The sequence below is a fragment of the Lycorma delicatula genome, chromosome 5 (assembly GCF_047948215.1).
Source record: "Lycorma delicatula isolate Av1 chromosome 5, ASM4794821v1, whole genome shotgun sequence".
In the NCBI taxonomy this organism is placed as follows: domain Eukaryota; kingdom Metazoa; phylum Arthropoda; class Insecta; order Hemiptera; family Fulgoridae; genus Lycorma; species Lycorma delicatula.
In genome coordinates, this window is record NC_134459.1 from 56,349,212 (window position 1) to 56,372,525 (window position 23,314).

General features: G+C 29.8%; 2 protein-coding genes across 9 annotated transcripts in view; one reads left to right on the forward strand and one right to left on the reverse strand.

Annotated features, from left to right (window-relative positions):
* The window catches only part of LOC142324971 (COMM domain-containing protein 4), a 454,946-nt gene that overhangs the window by 27,933 nt on the left and 403,699 nt on the right, over positions 1-23,314 (forward strand). The window lies entirely within an intron of this gene.
* The window catches only part of LOC142324970 (uncharacterized), a 256,615-nt gene that overhangs the window by 4,174 nt on the left and 229,127 nt on the right, over positions 1-23,314 (reverse strand). The gene's annotated exons all lie outside the window — the stretch shown is intronic.

A 23,314-nucleotide genomic window follows, 5' to 3' on the forward strand; every position in this document is an offset into this window, starting at 1 on the left:
GACTTTTGCGGTTCTTCGAGTTCAGAAACTAAAATGTAGATTACAGAATCCAAAACGTATTTATTGAAGCACGTTTGTGATCATTTGTTTGCTTATATATTTCGGAAACGGAAATCAATCGTGTAATTTAATGCAGTACATTGTGTATCAAGGGAATTTATCTTATTTTATTTTTATTTTTTTAAATTGATGAAAACGGGGAAAAGTTAAGGATGTGTTGTATTTCAAACTGCGTTGGACTTCATGGAAAATATAGTTGTGCGTTTATTTAGCTCATAAAAAAATACGATTAAAAATAACATAGAATTTTTTTTCATTGTAAAACTCCCATCTAAGTTTGATTTTTATTACTTTTAAAAAATTTTATTGTTGCAATACATTTATTAGAAATTTTTTGTATTATTATTATTATTTTTTTTTTTTGTTGTAAATTAGGGGTTATCAGGGCTGTGAAAAATGTTTCACCCTTATCACCGTGTTAAGAGAATCAAACACCATTTTTAAAAATTACTGTTAAAAGTCTAAAAATTACGTTATTTTAGACTTTTTACTCAACCAATCTACCAAAATTCTTTTTTATTTTCCTGTACCTGGAACGTTATCAAGGTGGGAGCAGTTTTAAGAGCGTTATTAATTGTTACTAATAATCCTCTACCTCCCCCCTAGAAGTGATTTCTATAGATTTTTCTGTTAAAAACCTATAAACTTAAAATTAATTTTATTATATATTTTCTAAATGACGTATTATCATGATTGCAAATACTTTTTAACTGTTAGCTCATTAAGAAGTGGAGGATAAATTTTAGAAATACATTTTTGAGCAGTAAACCAAAGTATATTTTTATTATTTCAGCTCTTTTAATTACATTTTATCATAACTTAAGTTGTTATTACGGTTTATTGTGATTATTTTACAACTATTTAAAAGCGGTGACCGTTAAAAATTACTATTATTTGTTATTATTTTCAACGAACAGTTTATTATTGAATTCAATATGTATGTTTGTGTGAACATTTTTTGTCTCGGATTTTGATTTTAATATTGGATTCGGATTAAGCATCAGTAGAGCATTATAGAAACATACGAATGGTCGCGATCGGCGTCGGGTTCACCTCAAAATGGCCGCTAGAATTAAAATTTTGTATAATCATTACGTAATAACGGTGAAAGCCAGCGATTTCCAAACTGGCCCCGCGGCCTCTTCACAGGGGCGCCGCAAAATATTGTAAACGCTTCATAATTAATTGAACAAAGACATTTATAGTTATTAATTTAATGTTAATAAAGTAAAAAATAATGAAAATACACGAGTTTTATCTATTTTTATCTGTTACTTACCTGGGCGCCCATGGAAATATTTTAATTGAAAAAGGGCGCCGCGACTCGGAAAAGATTGGGAAACACTGGTGTAAGCTGTAAAGCTGGTTCAAACACGCTAATGTAAGGTTTACTAAGATACATAGAAAGTATAAATATAGATTTTGTAAATCAATTGTAAGTTTCCAAAATGGTAGAAAACCTAACGTTTTAATAATTGAAAAAAATGTACGTGACATAAAACTTCCAAATATACGTGATAAATAAATTGTATTAACTTAGCCAATAGAGGCTAATTGTAGGATGCCAATAGAGAGTTATTAAAACTATAAAACTCATTTGCACCTGCTGCAGATTTAAAAAAATAAAAATTTAATTTAAAATTAGAAAAATGTACAAATTTTTAATTGTAACAGATGCTGAAAAGGAACCAATGTCATATAAAACTATATATTATGATTAACATAATATGTGAGTGCTGCTCTGATTAGCCACCTAAGCTCACGTAACCTAAGGGAACTTTAAAACATAAATATAATCCCTTAAAGACGTATGTAACTTTAATATACAATAATTGGCTTATAAAATACTGAAAATTATTAATTATAGTGAAATTCCTGTTTAGATATTATTACTCGTTTAAGTAATTTAATTAAACAGTAATAATAATAATAATAATAAAAATGTTCGTTAGGGAAAGTCTTACTAGACTTTTCATTGATAAGTTTTCTGTGATAAGAAAAAAAAAAATATCTAGGTGCATAATTATTATGATTTTAAAAAATAAAAAAATTTAATTACAGATTTTTAAAAATAAAAATACATGTAACTGAAATAAATCTTCATCAAATAAGAAAATATTCATTCATTCATGTTTACATTTCTGTTTTCGGATATATTTTTATTTATTATTATTATTATTAATTTTTTTTGGTAATAATGATCATTTTTTATTTTAAATTAAAAAAAATAATTTAATATTGTTTTTTGACAGTAAAATGAATTAGTGATTAAACATTTTCTTGTCAACATTATTATTGTTTTTATCTTTAAATATAATAGCCATTATCAACCTTTTTTTATATATATTAATTTGTTTTCTTGAAACACTACGTGATCGTTTCTCTTCTGACGTTGATTTGTCTTTATTATCTCTATTCAGCGGCTGTGTTCTCTCATTCACAATCTCGCTTAAGTATTACCCTTTTCTTTATCATTTCCGATCGGGTTTCCCCACTCTCCTGGGCAATTTCCGTTCATTCTTACTTAATAATATTTTGAATAATTTTTTTTTCATTTACATATTTATCTATTTAGCATTTTAAGCCCTCTTAAGATAGAAATATATTTTCAATTTGAAAAATATTTAAAAATAGATTTTACCGATTTGTTTATAATTTATTTTCATACACCTTATTCATCGAGAGTTGAGAACCGTTGTAAATAAAAGAAAGTGCTTCGAATTACCTAGTATGCAATATAGTTTTAATGATTTCCATTTATTTATTTTTTTTCTTTTACATTCCTCTCAGCTAATTGTTTTTAACATTGTTACTAAACATATGCACATTCATTCATTATTATAATGAAACAAATAATTACAAGTCCGCAAAGCGCAGTTTATATTTGGTGAATTTACGAACTACTGCTGTGTACAGTCGTGTTCCAGTGGTACTAGTAAATTAATTGCAACTTCTACCGTGAGGTTAGATTGCTGTTTTAAACCTAGTAATCTGTGTTTGTGGACGCAGACGCATATCATGATAGTGTTGCATAACATTTTGTTATTGATTAGGGTTTATTTATATCAGTGAATTAGTTGATATCATTTAATTTCAATGTTTAATAATAAAACATCAGTTTTTTTTCTGCTTAATTAAAGCTATTTTTGTATAAATAATGAATTTTATCTTATGCTGTGTTATTTTACAGTAAGAGTTTTCTTAGTCAATGTACTTTAAAACACAAGCATGACAAAAATATATCGTGCTAAAAAATGGTATATACAAGTAAATGAAGTATGAATTTCTTACATCAATTGTTTTGGTTTAAGTAATGATATGACGAATAGAGCCGCGTAAGTTATAAAATTACGGGTTAAAAGTTTTAAATAAGCGTGTAATTATAAGCATTACGTAATTTGCAGACGTGTTATTACTAATAAAACATATAAAATACAGTAACCTATTTTAAACAGATAACATTTCTTGTTATCTGAAAGTGAGATGGCCATCTCTGTGTATAGCCTTTTTTTTCCTTCCCTTTCTGGGAAGACAGGGGAAGTATACAGCCATCAGATGGCGGTATGCGGAGTGCCCGCGACGTCATTGCGCGAAGATGCCCCCACACGGTCGGGGGCCGTCTAAGCGTTCAGCCGCAGGCCTGACCGGCCCGGCACCCTCCGGCGTCGAATTCCTTGTCGAGCTTCCTCCGAAGCGTGCAATCTTCTTTCTTTTTACTTAAACAGGAAAAAAGAAAGAAGATTACTTGTTTCTATTATTTAATGAGCATATGGACAATAATCGGAATCTAAAAAAAATTTAAATGATTTTAGATTTTTTTTTATTAATATGATTAATAACTATACAGTTATTATTATAGGGGATACCTAGTACCACAATATTATGTAATAATTGTGTACTTTTATTATTTTATATTGTTTGGTTGTATATCTACTAGGCTTAATTTATAACTGTAAATAATTTTATTTTCATTTATAATCTGTTTATTTTGTGGAATAAAGATTATTATTATTATTAATTTTATAGAAAATTAGACTTTTAAGTTTTTTGTTAAAAAAAAGTTGTTTATTATAGTTGAAAAATGATTTTGGTATTGTTACAGGAGATGGATAAAATATATATATATATATTTTTATACACAGTCGAAATAATTCCGAAAAAGTCCAAGAATTCGATGATGTTATTATTTTAATATTTATTAAACTACCTATTTTACTGAATTATTGTTCTGTTGAAGTTTCAGAGCTCGAAAACTGGACATATCAAAAACAAGGCGTAAGGTTTTTTCGAGTTTTATTGAAAATTTAGATGGTGTTTTGATGTTTATACTATTTCTTGCGAAAATAATTTAGAACGGAACATGTTTTAATTAGGTAGGAATGTGTATATGTATGCGCGCGCGCGTGTTTTCTGTTCTATTTACAAAATTACAGCTTCAAATGTATTCTCTTATCAAAGTTTTCGTTTGCCAGACGATACTGACACGACTCAAAAAAACTAATTTGCCGTCATTTTATATCTACGTTCTCACTTATCAATTTTTTATTTATAATTCGTATTTAAGTAAATCCGTTTTACTTTCCTGGCATCATAGCTCTAGAGCTGTGCTACAAGAAAAAAAGTATGGTAATCAATACAAAAATGGGATGAGGGATTTTTTGCATTTGTTGATGTTTCATAGGTTACCAAAAAATTAAAAAAAAGTGGGGGGAGTGGTTGACCAAGTATGTTGGCTTTTTTGAGGCTTCATAACTTTTGACCTGATAAATATATTTTGATGAAATTTTGTACAGAATCGTGTATATGGGGCAATTTTTTGGTAAAGTTTTGGAGTCAATATATCCAGGGGGTGGGGTAGATAGTTTTTGGGATCAATTTTCTTAAAATTTTGCAAATAAACTTTAATATACCACTTTATATTAAGCTCAGTAAATACGTATATGCTTATCTAACTTTTTTTTTATTTTGTCCCAGAATTTCCCATTCCACAAAAGTGTAAAAGAAGCTTTGTTTTTATTTATTCCATATTTTTTAACAGATTTTTTTAAAAAGTCTTCCTAGGCATAGCGGTAGTAGTAGTACAAATGACCCCAAAAAAATAAATACTTCGGGAAAATATTGAAATTTTTTTGGTTTTAGAACCACTATTCATTTATTTTTAATAATACGTAGGCTAAACATTACTATAAAATTTCATTGTAATTCACCCCTACCACCAAAAACGAAATGTTAGGTAACTTTTTATTGGTTGTACATTTTTCATTGGAATTTTTTTTAGTTTCTTTCATTTAACATAGTAAACTTGAAATATCAAAAAAAATTCCTTCGAAGGTGATTTTGTAGGTGCGGGAGCCGAATCAAAGTTTAAAAATATTGATTTTTGAATTTTTAAAACTTTTTTTGTTTATTTAAACATATAATGATAATTTTATGATAAAATTTCATCATACCCACCTCAAGAAAGAGGTGACATTTTTCATACATCATTATTTTTCCACTATATAAAAATAAAGAATCAATGCCAAGGAACTATTGGAATATTGTTTGATGTCAGCTTTTTTTCTTGTGTTATCAGACAGTTGACCGATTTGAAGTTTTTCTCCTTTCTTGTGTTAGTCTTTTAGTCTCAATATCCCACATCCTTATCTGTTTCACGTACTTCAATCTTTCTCTACCTTTATGACTCTCTATCACCAAAATAATTAAATCTTTGTGTCCTAAACACATGGTTCACCATGTGATTTTGTCTGTTTAAAAATTTGTTACAACATTTCTTACTCGACTTAAGCCTCTTCATTCGAAGTTTATCCGCCCATCTAATTTTTTAACATCCTTCTGTTTCACTATTAGGTAGATTTTATAAGAAAGCTATCTATTTTAATGAGTACCATGATTGGACTTCCGGAAAATTTCGACATATTTTAGTGTTTCACTCCCCCAGACCACAAAACTACCGTCAATTTAAAACTTTATATATGCATTTAATATATATATATATATATATATATTTCACTTTCTTGTGGACACGGTAACTGCCATAATTTTGCGCTAATCACTTTCAAATTGATACATAAAATATAATGACCCAAAATCTCGGTCGAGTTCGTTATTAATCAAACTCGGACTATGGAGGTGGAAATGGGGTTTTTTCGAAAAAAATAAAATATCGCTATAAATTTCTTACTAAGTAAAATATCAAATTCGTTTAAAATTCTTACTACGCTTTTGTTAAGGGCCTAAAACGTATCGAAGTAAAGTTTTTTCATATCACCAACCATTTGCCTAGGGGGGTGGAAAAATGGGGTTTCAACAAAATCATACCTTCCTTAATAGGCACAGTATCGAATCGGTTTAAAGTGGTCGTTAGTCCTCTAAACATTACTAAAACTTTTGTCTAAAACAATTTTTTATATAATCAACCCTTACGGCAAGGGATGACCAAAATGTGATGGAATTGTAAGAAGATGGGGCTTATGATTTTTTTTCACATGTAACCATTGTCGTATTGAGTAAATTTAAAGTTTTTCTTAACTTTAAGGTGGAATTCTTTTTTATTTCTTACTTATTACCGGTGAATTCTACCTTCCCCTTCCGGCGTGCCGAAAGGGATTATTTTTGTTTTTATTATTGTCAGTGTTTCACTACCATAAAGCGCTATGTTTGATACAAATATATTTTCGGGAGTATTTTTCTAACTCTGAGATCAATATTTAATATTAGCGATCTCTTTCCTGCATTAAATCTCTCTTTGTGCCAGTTTGCGTTGATTTTTGAATTTGCTTCGTCCATCTTTGTAATTTTACTATCTAAATAACATAATTCTTTTACTTCTGATACATTGTTAAGTTAATAATTACAACGTTAATTAAACGTTAATAATTAATTAATTCTTCATTGTTTTCACATTCCATTCTTTATTTTACTCTTATTTATTTTCAGATCGAATTCTTTCCTAGCAAAATAAATTCATGTCATTCAATATTTCTTCAACTCATGTTCGGTTTCTTTCAAAAGAACAATTTGTTTTTTCATCGTTATTCTTCTTGCACGGATAGTTACTTTATTCTCACAGTTTTCCTTTAATTCCTGTACAGTACTTCTTCTCTGTACAGATTAAAAAGCAACGGAAATAGATCACATCCTTGCTTATTTTTTCGGATTCCTAGTTTACCTTTCTTTTTTTTCTTCTACCCGGCTACCTTATGTGAATTATAACTCTCCATTCATATTTAAATCTGAATTTTATTCTAATTTTTTTATTAACTCTGAAAATCTATTTTATTCAAGTTTATAAACCTGTATAACTATATGTTTAACATTTAAATATATCATTTTGTTTATTTGGACTACGGTATAAAAATCATCGTACTATTTTCCTTTTATAATCTTATTTTACTTCTTTTTTTCATTTATACACACACTCACACACACATCTATATATACATAAAATAAACTGGGTTAAACAGATATAAAAATGAATATCCCAAAAATGAGATTCATATTACAAGATACAAATCATTATTGTATATTTTCGCAGACTAGTTGCATAACTTAGTACTTATAAAAATTTCAAAGAAAAAATTCTTTATGTATCTTGAAATTATGGCATTCCTGTAAGGTTTAATCTATATGTAGAATGGCATATAATGTTTGCTGAACTGTAAATGTATATATGCTGAGTGAGAGAGGGGATTGTGAAAGATAGAGGATGAAACAGAGATCGATCGGCTGATTAAAGTGAAACTACCGGGATTAACTAGCATAATCTTGTATCATTAACAGTAAATTTATATATTACATCTGAAATGTACAGTATACGTGAACGATTCAGCAGTGTAGGGCTGTAGGTAATCAGGAAAGAAATTAACATCACCGACACAATACGAGTATATTATTTATAAAAATGGGAATCTGAATACGGGAAATTCCGTTTACTATAGTCGATCTTCAGTAAATTATATCTTCATACCTGTCGAAATAGTAAATAAATATTTTTTATTATAATTGAATAGTAGGATGGACACACCCACATATGTTCCAGTTTGTGACTGGGATTATTTGTCCGCTTTGTCTAAATGAGCTTAAAAATACTTCACTAAAGTAGTTTTGTATAGGGTTTTCAATTTTTTTTCGAACTGGCATGAATTCAAACATGACAACTCAATCTGACGTCCCCTTTTATGTAAAAAAATCTCACGTTATCTATCCTCAAATCTTAATGTACCGTTTATAAAAGTACATTATGCAACGCGCCTACAATGATAGCCATTAATGCACAATTGTGAAGTAAGTTACTACACTAACCTTAGCGAGTGTCGTAAACTTCGTAAGAGGGCATTAATGGCATTATAGAAAGTTGCATACCGTATTTTTTCTACGGCTGAGAAAATATTTGAATTATTAATTTAAATCAGCGATAGAATACATTGCTTACGGAATATTTTTTTTTAATTTTTCAAAAAATACATTTCTGTGGCAATCTGTTTATTAATCATAAGTTTTGCCTTTTCTTTGATATCGATCGATGTTACAAGACATTTCTTCGTCAGAATACGACATAATTGAAAACAGTATAAATATAGAAACTTAGTTACATGTTGGTGTACTTTCAAATTAACCTTTGCTTGTTAGCTATTAGTTCCGATTAAAATCAAAGTAAAAAAATCGAGCTGCTGTTCATCAGATAATCCTCAGTAATTAAAAAATAATGGCATAATTGAAGTAGAAATCTTCTTTAAACTTTTCTGTCATTCCTACAATCTTTTATTTACTACAATCAACATGATCGGAACAAAACTCAACTTATTCATTTATCGACTAAATTAAATTTATCCATTCATAATTGAGGAATTCCACATTAAATTTCATGTTCTCGAAGAAGTGAAGTGGATGACTCTTTGCGCTCTTCAAGTAAGCCTAGATTTGTCATTCATATCTTATTTATTATATATAGTTAATATTTAGAACTAAAGATGAAAAAGTAGTCTGTATCTGTTGCAGCCTAAAAATCAACTTTACTTATTCGAGTGCGAGTATTTAAACAACTAGCCGGGATGAGGATCGGGGTTATTGGAGGAGCTGACAGAAGTGATATGCCTAGGCGGTTGTTCCGAGAGTGGCAGGTCCACGGGACGCATCGTCTGATCCGGCACATCGAGCCTTGGGTCAACCGCAGCTTTGGTGAGGTCACCTACCCGATTTTTATCTGGCCATGGCGTGTTTCGGGTATACTTATATGCCAGGAAAAGAGCTGGCGACCCCTTTTGCCTTTCTTGCGGAGAGCTCGATACACCGAAACACATGTTAGACTGCCAGAAGTTGGCTGCTGGACGTGGCGCTGTGAGGTGGTGACTGGACCCCCTTACAGTTGATATAATCACAAACTGTATGTTATCAGTGGCAGAGACGTTTCGTGTGGAACTGTCTTTGTGACACGGATACTCCAGCACTAAAGCCAGGTAATTATGGGACGGCGAGGGGTTGAGGGACAGCCTCCTGCGGAGCTGCCGTTCGTCTGTGCTTGCACGGATGGGCGGCAGTGATAAGACACTGGGACTCCGTCATCCCTTGCGAAAATGACTGAGACCCGGAATGAGTGCCCTACACAGGATTCTCTCACTATAGGCATTGGCGCCAAGACCGAGTCCCGGCTTCTAGGGTGGGGTCCAGGAACAACAGAGTCGGGCTTGGATACCCCGCTCTAGAGGTTAGAGGCAGGCAAAGAAAAGGTCTAATCGACGGGCTGATCTGTCGGACTAGATTTATGACCGGCGGAGGGAAGGCCCGTTTGAATAGACAACTATTCAAACTGGGCTGTGTTTTGCTATGTTGTGGATCTAGGGTGAAAAAAAAATTCGTGACGAACAAAATAATGAAAACTTCTATGACACAATGTTCCGAAATTCTTTTAACAGTGAACTTCAAGAATACATAAATATTAACCTTTCTACATTAGAACCAGATCGTTACCAAGCGTATGATTCCGTCACTCGCAATATCCATACTGGCAGAAAAAATTTTTTTTAGATGCTTCTGGAAGTACTGTAAAAATCTTTTCGATTAATCTACTTCTCGCATATATTCGATGACTTGGCTGTCGGTGTAGCATCGTCAGGCTTCGCTGGTGTTAGGACTGCTCATTCAACTTTTAAATTACCGTTAAATGTATCATATGGACAAAATTCAGTTAGTTCTATGCGTGAAAATTGTCCTTTTGGTAAAATTGTCCAAGATAAAAGACTGATTGTAAGGGATAAGTGCACCATGATCCATCGAGCTTGTGTTGAAGCGATTTACCGTACTCTCAGAGACCTTACGTCACATGATAAGTTAATGGAAGGAATAACTTTTTTCTTTGCTGGAGATTTTTGGTAAAATTTTTCAGTGCGTGCAAAGCCGCGACGGGAGTTGCTAGTAACAAATATTTGTTAAAAGTACAATATTTATAAACGATAAAAAATATAATATTAAAATAAATTTTATGATACTTAAATTCTAATACTAATATAAGTTACATATTAAATCATATTGTCTGTTCATAATAGAATATTACATAATTAATTTTCATCAGTAATAGATTAATTCCTACTTCTCCACTTTACGTCGAGTAGATACAATATCATGTCATTACCTAACAACCACTATTCTACTCGGAATGATAGCGTTCCTTTTTTGCAGAAGGTTTTGCGTTCCCGGTTAGGCATATCATTTTTTTATTCCCTACAAATGTTATACCATATTTCCATGCATAAGTCTTAAAGCTTTCTAAATTAAAAAATAAATAGAATCGCTAAGAAAAAATAAACTTTTAAGTTTCTTTCTAAAAAATAATTATTTTTCTAAAAAATAAAAAAACTTGAAGGGCAGGGGTCGATAGTAATGCTCTGTAATTAAACAATCATCATTGTTTAATTACATAGCAGTTATTAAAAGAAAGTACCCGTATAAATATAACAAATAAAATAAGTAAATAAAAAAGAATTCTTTTTTCTTCATCAGTTGTCTGGTTGTGTTATTCTTCGTTCCTTTTTGTTCTATGCTAATCTTTTTACTTCAACATAATCACTACATGCTAAATTTTCAGCTATCTGTTTTATGTATTCCAGTTTTTTCTTCTTCTATAGGTTTTACCATTTACACATCACTCTATTTACAAATTAACTAAACTTTGATGTACTGACGTATAACCGACAAACCTAGGTCGTCTCTTAATAATATTCTACCACAAATTTCTCTCTACTTTTATTCGTTACCTCTTTATTCGTTATTTTATCAACCCATCTAATTTTCAACAATCTCTTGTTACATCGCATTACAAAGGCCTTTATTCTTTTCATTTCTGATTTCCTTTTTGTCCATGCTTTTCGCTATCGTAAACTAAACTCCGGCTAAATATTTTTCTAATTTTTAGATCTACTAACTGGCTTCTTTTGTTTATGATATTAATCATCTTTTGTAAAAAGAAATATTAGTAATAAAAAATAATAAATAATTTTTCCTTTTGCTTTATTAATTATTAAAGTTATAAATTTATTAATATTTTTTAAAATAATATATTGCCCACCGGGCTTAACTCGTCGCAAATCAGTTGTTTAACGGCTGATTTTCGAAATCGAAGGTTCTGAGGTTCAAATTCTAGTAAAAATTAGTTGCTTTTATATGATTTTTACTGATTTGAATACAAGACACTGGATATCGGTATACTTTGGTGGTTGGGGTTCAATTAGCATCACTGAGTCTGTTCAAGACTACGCCATATTTACACGTCATACTCATCTCATTGGGCAAGGTGGAGGTGCTTATTGTTCACTAGTTGAATAGATTGCAAACGTAAACATTAGGAAAAGAAACAAAATATCAATATTTTATTTTTACCGTGTGCTTTGCGATTACTGATAAACCGAATTAAAATAAGTTCACACACAGAAATAGTTTTAAATTGCTTCTGAGAAAAAAAAAATCTAGCGTTTTAAATTAATAAAAATATTATTTAAATTTGTATTTCAACAAATCTTTTTCAGGAATAAGATACCGACAAACCATTTGTCTGTATCTTGTGACTGGGTAAATGGCAGTGTAGAAAAATAATTAACTTTTTTGTATTAATTAAAACTGGTGAAGCTATAGTGGAATTTTCTACAGTTCCATCATCAGAAATTGCTGATTCTCTTTTTTCCTAATAAAAATTTATTTACTATTTCGATAGTGTTTGATTTAATTTAGTGAAAATCGATTGCAGTTATAAGATTTTTTTCCATAGTTAGCATTTTTATTGATTTTAACATTATTTTTGTTTGTATGTATATATATTTTAATGTTTAATTACGCTAAAAATACTACATTATGTAATTTTGAAACAGATGTGTATTGACTTTTTTGTTTATACTTTATATCTTTTTTATTAATGGTTTTAACATACTATCTGAATTTGTGGAATGAAAATAGCAAGACTTAAAATGGGAATTTTGATTATGAATTTTTAAATGATGGTTTGCGTTTGACGGGTACCAAACCGAAATTTTGTAAACATTCTTACATGATTCTCCTCGTTAAACTCGGAAGATGAGGTTAAAGAAATAATAGGTGAATAAAATTTGGTTTTTTTTAAATCCAACATCAAAGAAGCCGTTCCAAAATCTAAAGATTAATGCTTTGTAAACCTGCTGTAATTAATTTGGCTTAATTTATTAACCCAAAAGGTATGATCGACTGATGACGTAAAATTTCGAAATCGAAAGAATTGATGGGTTTTTTAATTTTAGGGTGTTTTTTGAAGTGGGTTTTATCATGTAATTTTTAAGTTACATTATTTTACATACTGTCGCTTTATTTTTATTTAAAATATGGGTAGACCTACAAAAAACGTTGCCCGTATAAAAAAATAAAATAATTCGCACAAAGGAATGAAACCTAAATTTCTTGATAAAAACAGTAAAAGTAAGTGGAGAAACCATGTAAATTGATTGCTACGTAAATGTGTAATCTAAGTTCGTCTAAAATGTTGGACTATGTATTACACTATTACTCGTATTTGTCTTAATAAAGCGATCTACATGCGCCTGTTAATTTTCTTTAATTTTTGCGTATGAAAATATTTTGAATATCCTTAACATATTCATATATATATATATATATACACACACACGAGAGGTTATCTCTAAAGTAAAGACAGTTTCATTGTAAAAAGATTTTTCTGAAAACTTTATAAATATTTTTTTTTTATTTCTCTTAAAGTACTTACCTTATACTACTTCCCTATGTAATCCCACATGAATTAAGACATTTATCACAGCGATACACAAGCTTCAACATACACTCGTCGTATTGTACTGCTGATCCGCAACACTTGGACGTGCATTATCGTGCAGCAGCACGACGCCCAAGTCGCCGATTTTGAATGGCGCGCCGTATCTTACGTAGAGTTTCGGAGTAGGCTTCTGCATGTATAGTCGTTCCACGCGGCGTGAAATTAATCAGCAGTATGCCAAACCGATCCAAAAAGACTGTGACCATCAGTTTACGTCCAAATGGATGTATGTAGCTTGACGTCGGTCTGGTTGTAGATTGATGGATGACGCCATTCACTTGACTGTCATTTTGTCTCTCGCGTGTAATACCAAATCCATGTTTCATGGCCGGTAACAATTCGAATTAAGGAACTCATCACCTTTTTCTGTGTAGCGCATCAAAAATTCCAAAGCAGATCCCATTCGATTTTTTTTGTGAGGGTTCCATTAAGATATGCGGCACTCAACGTGCACCAACCTTTCTGAAGCCTAAATGGTCACGAACAATGCGACATAACAGCTCTTGAAACTTCAGGAAAAAGAAGGGTCAAGTCGGAAATCGTTGAGCGACGATCTTTTCTGATTTCATCATTGACGCATTACAAGTCCTCGGTGATTATCAACGGCCTCCCCGAGCGTTCTTCATCGTGTACATTAATTCTGTTATTTCTAAACCTTTCACACCATTTTCGAACGTTTCTTTAATTCATTACATTATCACCGTACACAGCAACCAACTGCCTATGAATTTCAGCCTGCTTAAAGTTTTGATGGCTTAAATTATATGACCCCACGTATTTCACAGTCGGCGGCAACATCGATTTTCCTACTCATTTTATAACGTAATAACTCGCAAGTAATCAAAGATACTACAACGGGAAAATTTACAGACAACAATGCAGTGTGTACATTATTAGCGTGACCATGAACGACACAGGTTTGCCAACCTTAAGAAGAAAAATTTTTCAGCGGTCTTTACTTTAGAGGTATCCCTCGTATATGTATTAGTACACATATACTAAGCAAATATAATGACAATTAACCAAAAATACCTTCAGATCGTCTGTGTAGGTGATTTAAGTTTTCGTTTTTAAAAAGAATTCCATCTATGTTATTTGGAAAATTTACAACGGGACCAACAAACAAATTTAAAAAAAAATCTTCCTGGTTTTTTTTTACGTACTAATGAGTTATTTATGCAATATTTAGAGTAAAATTTCGAAAAATATTCAAACTTTCAATAAAAATATTTGGATCCCATTTGATCCCCTGACCGAATGACCTTTATCCCTTAAAAATTATGGAGTAATAAAAATATAATTTACAAAAAATCAAAGTTCTTAGTACAAATGTTGGAGTTTCCAATTGACCTATTCAACAAAATAAATTTTTATCGCCAAAACTATACGTTATTTAGAGTATTTAATTTAAAAAAAGATAAAAATCTTTAGTATAAAAATCTGTCTCATTTGACCTTTGTTCGACATCTTTTATAACATTTATTTTATAACATTTTTTTTTTATCTTTTATAACATTTTTAATAACAGCCATTACTTAAATAGATTAAAATTATAAATATTATAATATTTTATAAAAATTATAAATTTTTTTTTAACTTTTAAATCAATGGTTCTACGGGATATAACTTTGGGGTACTGCAATAGCAATATCGACATCATCCAAAGGTACCAGAACATATCGGTGGTGCCATGGTGTGCGAAGAACAAGGAGGTCCACGATTACCTAGGGATGCAATCTATTCGTGAAGAAATTCACCGGCTAAGTTCAAAGTATGTACTTCTGCTTAATGCGGATGAAAACCATATCGCCTTTTGGATAGTAACCTTTTGGATAATAGTGAAGATGTGAGACGACTGAAAAGGCTTCATGTATTGGATATTGTGCGTTGAATTTTCTTACTAAAATTTTTCTGATACTATTTAAGAATTCTTTTGTTTCATTGTTTATGAATTATTTAAATTTCGTGGTGAAATTAACCAGTGTTAATTTGTTATATATCTTCTTTGTTTCTCCTGTATGACGTGAATTTTTTTTTAATATTCAATTGCTTGCTCTGTTTTGTTAACTTCATTTTCCTGTTTAGCCTCCAGGAATTTCCGTTCAGGTATTACTACAGTGGATGATGTATTGAGTGTAAATGAGGTGTAGTCTTGTACAGTCACAGTTAGACCATTCCAGAGATGTGTGGTTAATTGAAACCCAACCACCAAAGAACACCGGTATCTACGAACTAGTATTTGTTAATCTGTTTTGTTAACTATTTAATTTTATTGTTCTCTATACTTATGTTAAGTTTTGTTACCATTTAACATTTTTGTTCCTAACCGTTAATTGTCGAATTGTGTATACATTGTTTAAACCTTTATATTGTCTTGGAAGATTTCACTGGATGCCTCCCTTTCACTCATTATTACTCGATAAAATTTACTTATAACTATAAGTAACAATGAAACTTATTGTTCAGAAAACCGTAAAAAAAAAACCTCTTTTAAATCGGTTCCCATGGGACACCATTTTTTTAAAAGTTTCCAGCTGACTGCTTTTTGGGGCTTAAAGTTTTATTTATTTCAGTAATTATTCGTTTAAATAAGTTGGCCCGATTGGGTGGAACGTTATTCAACAGTGTTAAAAAAATTATACTTAAAAAAAAATAAAGGTTACTGCGATGCTTTCTGGTCAGATGGAGTTAAAAATCACACCAAATTTGGGATATATAAAATATATTTGTACCAAATTTAAACTTTTTTAGTCATTTAGTTCTTGAGATACTGAGGCAAAACCTGTTTTAAAAGTAATGAATAACCTTTCAACTCTAAATCTGTTTCACTGTAAACTTTGGAATTATAAATAATTTAAGAAGTACTCTCATCGTAATAAAAATTTATTTTCTACTACTGTTAAAGTAAACAAATTTAAAATGGTAAATACTACCCCTCTTCCAGTTTTAATTTTGTCCATAATTTAATGGTATCAATGCTCCATAAATAAAAACTTTTTGAGCAATCTTCAAAGAATCATGTTGAGTCAGTCCGAAGATTATAATCAAAATACAGGCCCACACACGTATGTATACACATTTTCTGCAAAATTATTATCAATTTTCTCCGATCTAAATTAAACACATACTGAAAATATCAATGTTAATAAAGTTTAATTTCCAAGATTGAAAATCCAACTGAATCTAGTTTTAATCTGAACGATATGGAAACATTTTTCCCTTTATATCAATGCTGCTACACGAAAAGTAGAGTTATAACCAGGAAAGAAAAAATAGTATTATCGAAATAGGTCCGTTTAAAAAAGTAAAGCTATACAAGACGCGGTATTCGTTTGCGATTGGTTCTGAAGGGTATCTGAAGGGAATTCGGCGTCCTTTCCCCAGACAACATCACGGGTACTATACTGCCACCGGAACGGATTTGGCACACGGCATCCGCGATGTTGGTGGAGATTATCCGTACGAAGATGGCGGAAGAAGTACAAGACTGAATAATTCCCTCTGAGTCTCCCTTGCAGCTGTGTTCATATTAAAGCAAGTCCGGCCCCAAGATGGAGGCAATGAAAAAAAAATGAATCAAATTGAGAACATCCTTTACTTTTTATTAAAGTTAGTAGAATGATTACAGACACTTCCCGGGAGCCGGCCGCCGTGGTGCGAGTGTTAGTGGCACTTTCATCCGGAGGTCCCGAGTTCGAATTCCGGTCAGTTGTGGCATTTTCATACGCTACAAAATTGTCATTTCATCTCATCTTGTGAAATAATACCTAACGGTGGTTCCGGAGGATAAAAGATAAAGAAATATCTTCCCGGACACAAATTGATTAAACATTCTTTACGGTAATAAATTTAAAGAAATAGATTTATAAATTTAAATTTGTATTTTTGTAATAATTGAACTACAGATACATAGTCATAACTTTGGAAGTTTTTAACTTTTGAGTAAAATTATAATTTATAATTACAGCGCCATTTAGTTATACTCAACTAAGTTTAACTCTACTTAACCTTAATCTACCTAACCTTTGGTTGTATATTAATGCAACTTTATCTGTCACCTATCGTATAACTTAATGTTATGAAAATTTAGAGCCCACAGACTTGTTTTTAACCCCGACGGAACGAAGCGAGTACCATAGTACTCGTTACGTTAAGAGCAAGCAAGTAGCTTTCTTATAATGATAAATTTTGTCTTAAAATTTTACCTACATGGCTTTGTCCTTTTAATGAAAATTTTTTTTCATAAACATGAAATTTGCAATAATTATTGTTTGTTTATTTAAAATATAATAATTATTTGTGAACATAATTTTGTTTTAATGTGTCGTTTTAATATTAGTTTTTTTTTTAGAAAATAATTGTTTACTCCGTAATTTATATCGAGAGCCCATTTATTTGAACTTTCTTTTGTAGAATTCGTATTTGGTTATCAATCGTGTTTAATTCTAAAATTGTTATTTTCTTTTGACAGGTTAATTTTTTATTTAGAAATGAAGTAGTGTTATTGAAGGGAGAAAAATGTAACGATAAATTAAAAAAAAAAAATATTTTTTATTTATTTTTTTTTATTGATAAAAAGTAAAAAGAGATTGAGTTATTGGAAAAATGTGTCAGTCGGGTGTGGGCGCAACATGTAACCCACTTTTCTAGTCTGCCTGAAAAGTTTTTCTGGATGAAAATTATATATAGTCCATTCTTGTATCTTTATTTACGTGTTTTTCATTTTGCTTTCTTTTAATGGGAAGTTGTCGTGCACTTTTGTTTGATTTTTTTTATTCTTTTGTGATTTTTCTTTTCCTGTTTAATGGCTGGGACTAATAGAAATGTTAAGTAAACAGGAGTAATTAAAATCGATTATTCTACCTCCTATCTATACTTTTTTTTAGGATTTTCTCCGATTCTTTCTGGATGAACTAAACTTTTCTTTGCCATCATAATTAGGAACAATTTTTTTTATTGTTTTATTTTCGGGTCTTACGGACCAAAAGTTAAGCCGGTATAAAATTTACAATATTTTGTTAATCTCCCCTTATCGGTTCTAGTTTTATTTTTTTTTACTTCAGAGATTTTATTATTTTGATATTTTTACCGTCACTTTATTGGGATACCTACCAGCAAAACCCCGGAGTCTATCCGTAGAACTTATAAATCTTAAATAGGACTTAAATTTTTTTTACGTCGAGGTTTGACGTGCCGATATATATCAGCAAATTCGTTCACTGAAAAAGGAAAATGGTAAACATTCCACATTTTCTGTAGTAAGCTTGGAAAGGGATTCTTAAAACTGGAACAGTCATATTCCGAAATGATTGGAATCTCTTTGCCGTCTACAGATTGAATCGTCTACAGTCGTTTGGTTATCCACCATTTCAGATTATTAATTAATTATTAACATTTCAGATTATAATTAAAAAATATTCCGAATTTATAGTGCAGAAAGATTTATTAATTACATTTATTTTAAGTATTTATTTCACATTTATTTAAAAATAAAATCTGATTTAAGCCCCACATGACTTCCTTGTACGCCTATTAAATTACATATACACATTTTATTTTTTTTTAAAGTTCATAAAATGGTATTTCACTAATAATTTCTGATTTTTTAAAAATTGTTTTTGTATTATTTATTGTAATTGTTTTTTTACAATCCGACGTTAATAATTAATTTTGTTAATAATAATTAATCCGATGTTAATAATATATTTAAATATAAAAAAAGTTAAAAAAAAAGAAAAAAATGTACTAAACCAAAAAAAAAATAAACAGGAAGAAAATGTTACAAACAAAGAAAAAATAACAATATTAAGAGATGATAAATATAAAGAGGAAGAAAACGACCTGGGAACTAATAAAAAAGATTAAGAGAGGATGATGAATATAAAGAGAGAATATTTGAAAACTAGAGAACGTGTACACAAATTAAGATCAGAAGAATTATATCAAACCAAAGAACGATTAAATGATTGGTAACAAAAAACAAATAAACGAAATGATGATCTACTCCGACTTAGGGAAAATATTATTCGAGGATATCAGAGGAGTAATGGAACTAAAAGATAAGAATTTTTTGCAATTTATCAAAGATGGGGCATGTATGCCTCAGTGTATATGTTGTTTTTGTGAAGGTCTACTTTTCAGTCACTCTGTAGTTAACTTTAATGTAGATAAAATGTATCAGAAATTCCAGAATAATTAAGTAAAATTAAACAGAAAGTAAACTAGAAAATCCAAAAATAATATGATTCTTACTTATAATTTTCAATTACTGTTACATTTTTAAAAGTACATAAAATTTTATCTCGCTTATAATTTTCTGATTTTTTTTTTCATTTTTTTTATTGTAAAATTTTTGGGTTAATAATTATTAATAAATCAATATATTCAAATAAAAAAATAAAAAAGAGATAACGTCTGATTCGAACCGATTTGCCTTCCCTTTAAGATCCAGATATTTCATTAATTAAAATTTATTTGGCTATAACTCTGGAACCAATGAAAATAAGTACCCCTTATGATACATTGTTGAAAAGCTCTCAATGAGAGCTTATTACTGGAGTTAAGATAAACTCCAAAATCCAAAAGTGTCCAAAAAATCCCAAAATCCAAATTTTTTTGGATTTTGGGATTTTTTGGACACTTTGGTTCAATCGATTGCATTCAAAAGGGGACATGCACAACTAGATGTTACAACAGTATTAAATCAAAAATTTCAACATACGTGTAATCGTTTTTCAGTTATGCGAGATACGTGCGTACAGACGTCGCGCCGAAACTAGTGAAATCGGATATTTCCTTTGAAATCTAAAAAACGAAACTTTTCGCGATCACAATATTTCCTTTACTTCTTACAAGGAAGTAGAAATGGGACAGTTATTTTTATGTGTTCCCTATCTGTAATATTGATTGTTAGAAAGAATTATTCCTATATATTAATCATGCTATTTTTAACACGTTCGTATGTGATAGTTTTAACAGTATGGTACTAATGGCAGCACTTCTTTTTTTGAAAAATTTCATATTTTGAAAATGCATTTTAACATCTTAGCCGATTTTTCTTTTTATCAATAAGTATTAAAGACTTTTAAAAGTAATTTATTAATATATTAAGGTTTTTTGTGAAAATTTCAATTCATGATTATAAACATTCTTTGGTAAATCGCACAGACCTTTAATAAATGTAGTATTTAAGGTAATATATTTTTTTTAATTTTTGTTAAATTAATGTATAGCGCATCTGTTATTTAATTAGAGTAAATGTTTAATCACTTAGTAATACTATTTATTGTATTCTACGTAAAAAAGGCGTGGCTTGTAAACGTTTTGTCCATTCTGTTTTCAGTTGTTTTTTCCATCTCAATTTGTTTAATCGTTAAATGTTACTTCAGAGTTTTTATAATGTTTGATGAATCTCATATTTTATTTGTAATTTGGTATCCTATTTTTTTTCCTTATGGTAGCGCATTAATATAGTTTTATTGTATCTTTATTGGCGCGTAAATATTCAAAGTATTTTAACATATTTAAGTTACACGTAAAAATTAGCTACAATTAGAACAGATCTGCATATTGCGTATCCTGTAACCTAAGTGACTTTAATATAGAACTTGCCGACCAGTTGCCTATCTTTAATAGGAAATAGTTTTTAGCAGCAACACAGCACTCTAGTAATGAAAAACTGAACTGCTTTTGTCCATTATACTTATTACTGTTATTATTATATACGTCAGTAACAATTTTAATTTTTTTCTATTTCAATGCACTTTTATTTCAATGCTGATTATTTGTATTTCGCCACAAGATATCTAAAAACATTAGAAATACTAATTCATTAACCCTACTTGGGCATTTCGTACCTTACAATCCTTTGTAACACTTATGTAACAGGTTTTCTTAAATCTTATATCTTCAAGAGTTATTTTATAGACTTATATAATATTTCGGTTTAATTTTTAATAAGTTTATTGTCTAAATTAATCGTAACTAAAAATATTAGTAAATTATTAAAACTTTTGCAGTGGCATTACTGAATTTCCTACTATATGCAAAGTAGAAAATATTTTCTTATCAATAAAGTGTTACAAAAATGTCGTCTTATTTAACTTGAACTGACACAGGTACTCTCAAAAAATATCAGTGCTTTAAGCTATTTTTTCAAGGTGTAAAAATGTCATAAAATTGAATTAAAATTATTTTTGATATTTAAAAAAAAAATTAGTTTACTTTTTCGTGGGATAAAGTTTGAAAACTATTCATACCCTAATAATCCCATATTTTCGGAAAAAGTAATGGAAAAACTTTCAAGTTTATAGAACGTTAGGATTAAAAATGCTTCCACCTGTTAGAGTGGAAAAGACTTCATAATTTTAATATTATTGTATTACTTCTCGACAATTTGGTACTGTAAGAAAAAAAGTACCGAGGGACACACGGTGCGATCATAATTGTTTACTATTGAATTTGATTCGCCAAATTTTGGACAATAATAAGGAATATTAAACCAGATGTTGCTATTTTAAAAATTTCAGAAAATTTAAAATTGTGGTATATATTTTTTATTCTAGTGCTGAAGAATTATTTTAATATTTTTTATTTCTGTTCATTTAATTGTTATGATTTTTATTTTTTATTTATTCTGTATCCGAGTTGGGACCTTTTACACCCCTCTCGGTTTTCGTCAAATTTATTGAGTTCTATTTAAATTTTATATTTTTTGTTTCCTTATAAATAAATGTTACCTTATTAAGTTTCCCATTGTGATATTAGTTATACGGTTTTTAGTGATATTAGTTTTAAGTTTTTTTCTATATTTTGTCTGTGTTAGTTGTAAGTTTTAGCTTTTTAAATATTTTAGTTTTTAACCTAGGTTTAGGTTTTTATATTAATCTTTTTAGTCTTCTTGTTATCCGAGTTGGAGCCCTTTACTATCCGAGTTGGGGCTCTTGGACTTTTTAAAACTCTTTTTATTTTTAATTAAATTTTACGTTTTAAGCTTAGTTTTAATTTTATATTTACAGCTGTGATATTAGTTGTTAGTTTTTGTTTAATTTTTTAATTTTTAAGACAGTTTTTATTTTACCATTTATTTTCTTTTATAAAATTTTGTTCCGAAAGATGATAATGCCGAAGCGTTTTTCGACCACCAAAAACACACAAAAAAACCAATATTAATCATTTGATGGTAAGATAAAGATTATTTATTTTTATCCAAAATTATGTTTTGTTGATTTCCAAAAGCAAACAGGGATCGAAAGCGAACAGGGATCACTTCACTTTTATTAGTAACCCTGGCGTAGAATGATAGTTGTTTTTGAGAATAATTATGCTATCTTCAAAAGTGACTAGCGACTTACTTCCTGAAGTCGGCTTTACTACCGATCGGTTGTGGCATTTAACTGTCGTATGTATGATTATAATGTTATGGAAAATGAATGTAATAAAGAAAGTTTAATTTTATTTGTGTTTTTCTTTTATAAAGTTATTTCTCTGCTTTCGTCGTTTGCAATTATTGTTCAGTTTTAATTATGCATTAGTACAGTTGTTTACTATTTGATAGTAACTAAGTATTTATTTTTTAACGTCTAAAGTTTAAGGGCGGTTAAGTACAGAATGTTTAAATCACAAGAGTAAAGAATAAAACAGTAGTAGCTATAAAACTGGATTAGTTACTTGTCACGACACTTTCAGTTAATGTTACATTCTTTCGTTTTCTTTTTTCATTTACTTTATATTTTTTATACTCTTCTTACTTTTCATGTGTTATTTTCTTACGTTTATTATTTTTATTTATTTTCTTTTTTTAATGAATATGCACTGCATAAATGTTTTTATTAGTTTTGCAGTATGAGTGATTTTGTCCATTTAAGGTTGAAATATAAATTTTAGATCGAATAATTCTCGTAATACAAACTTAGAATTGTTTTACGTATTAATCAATTTGTTTACTAT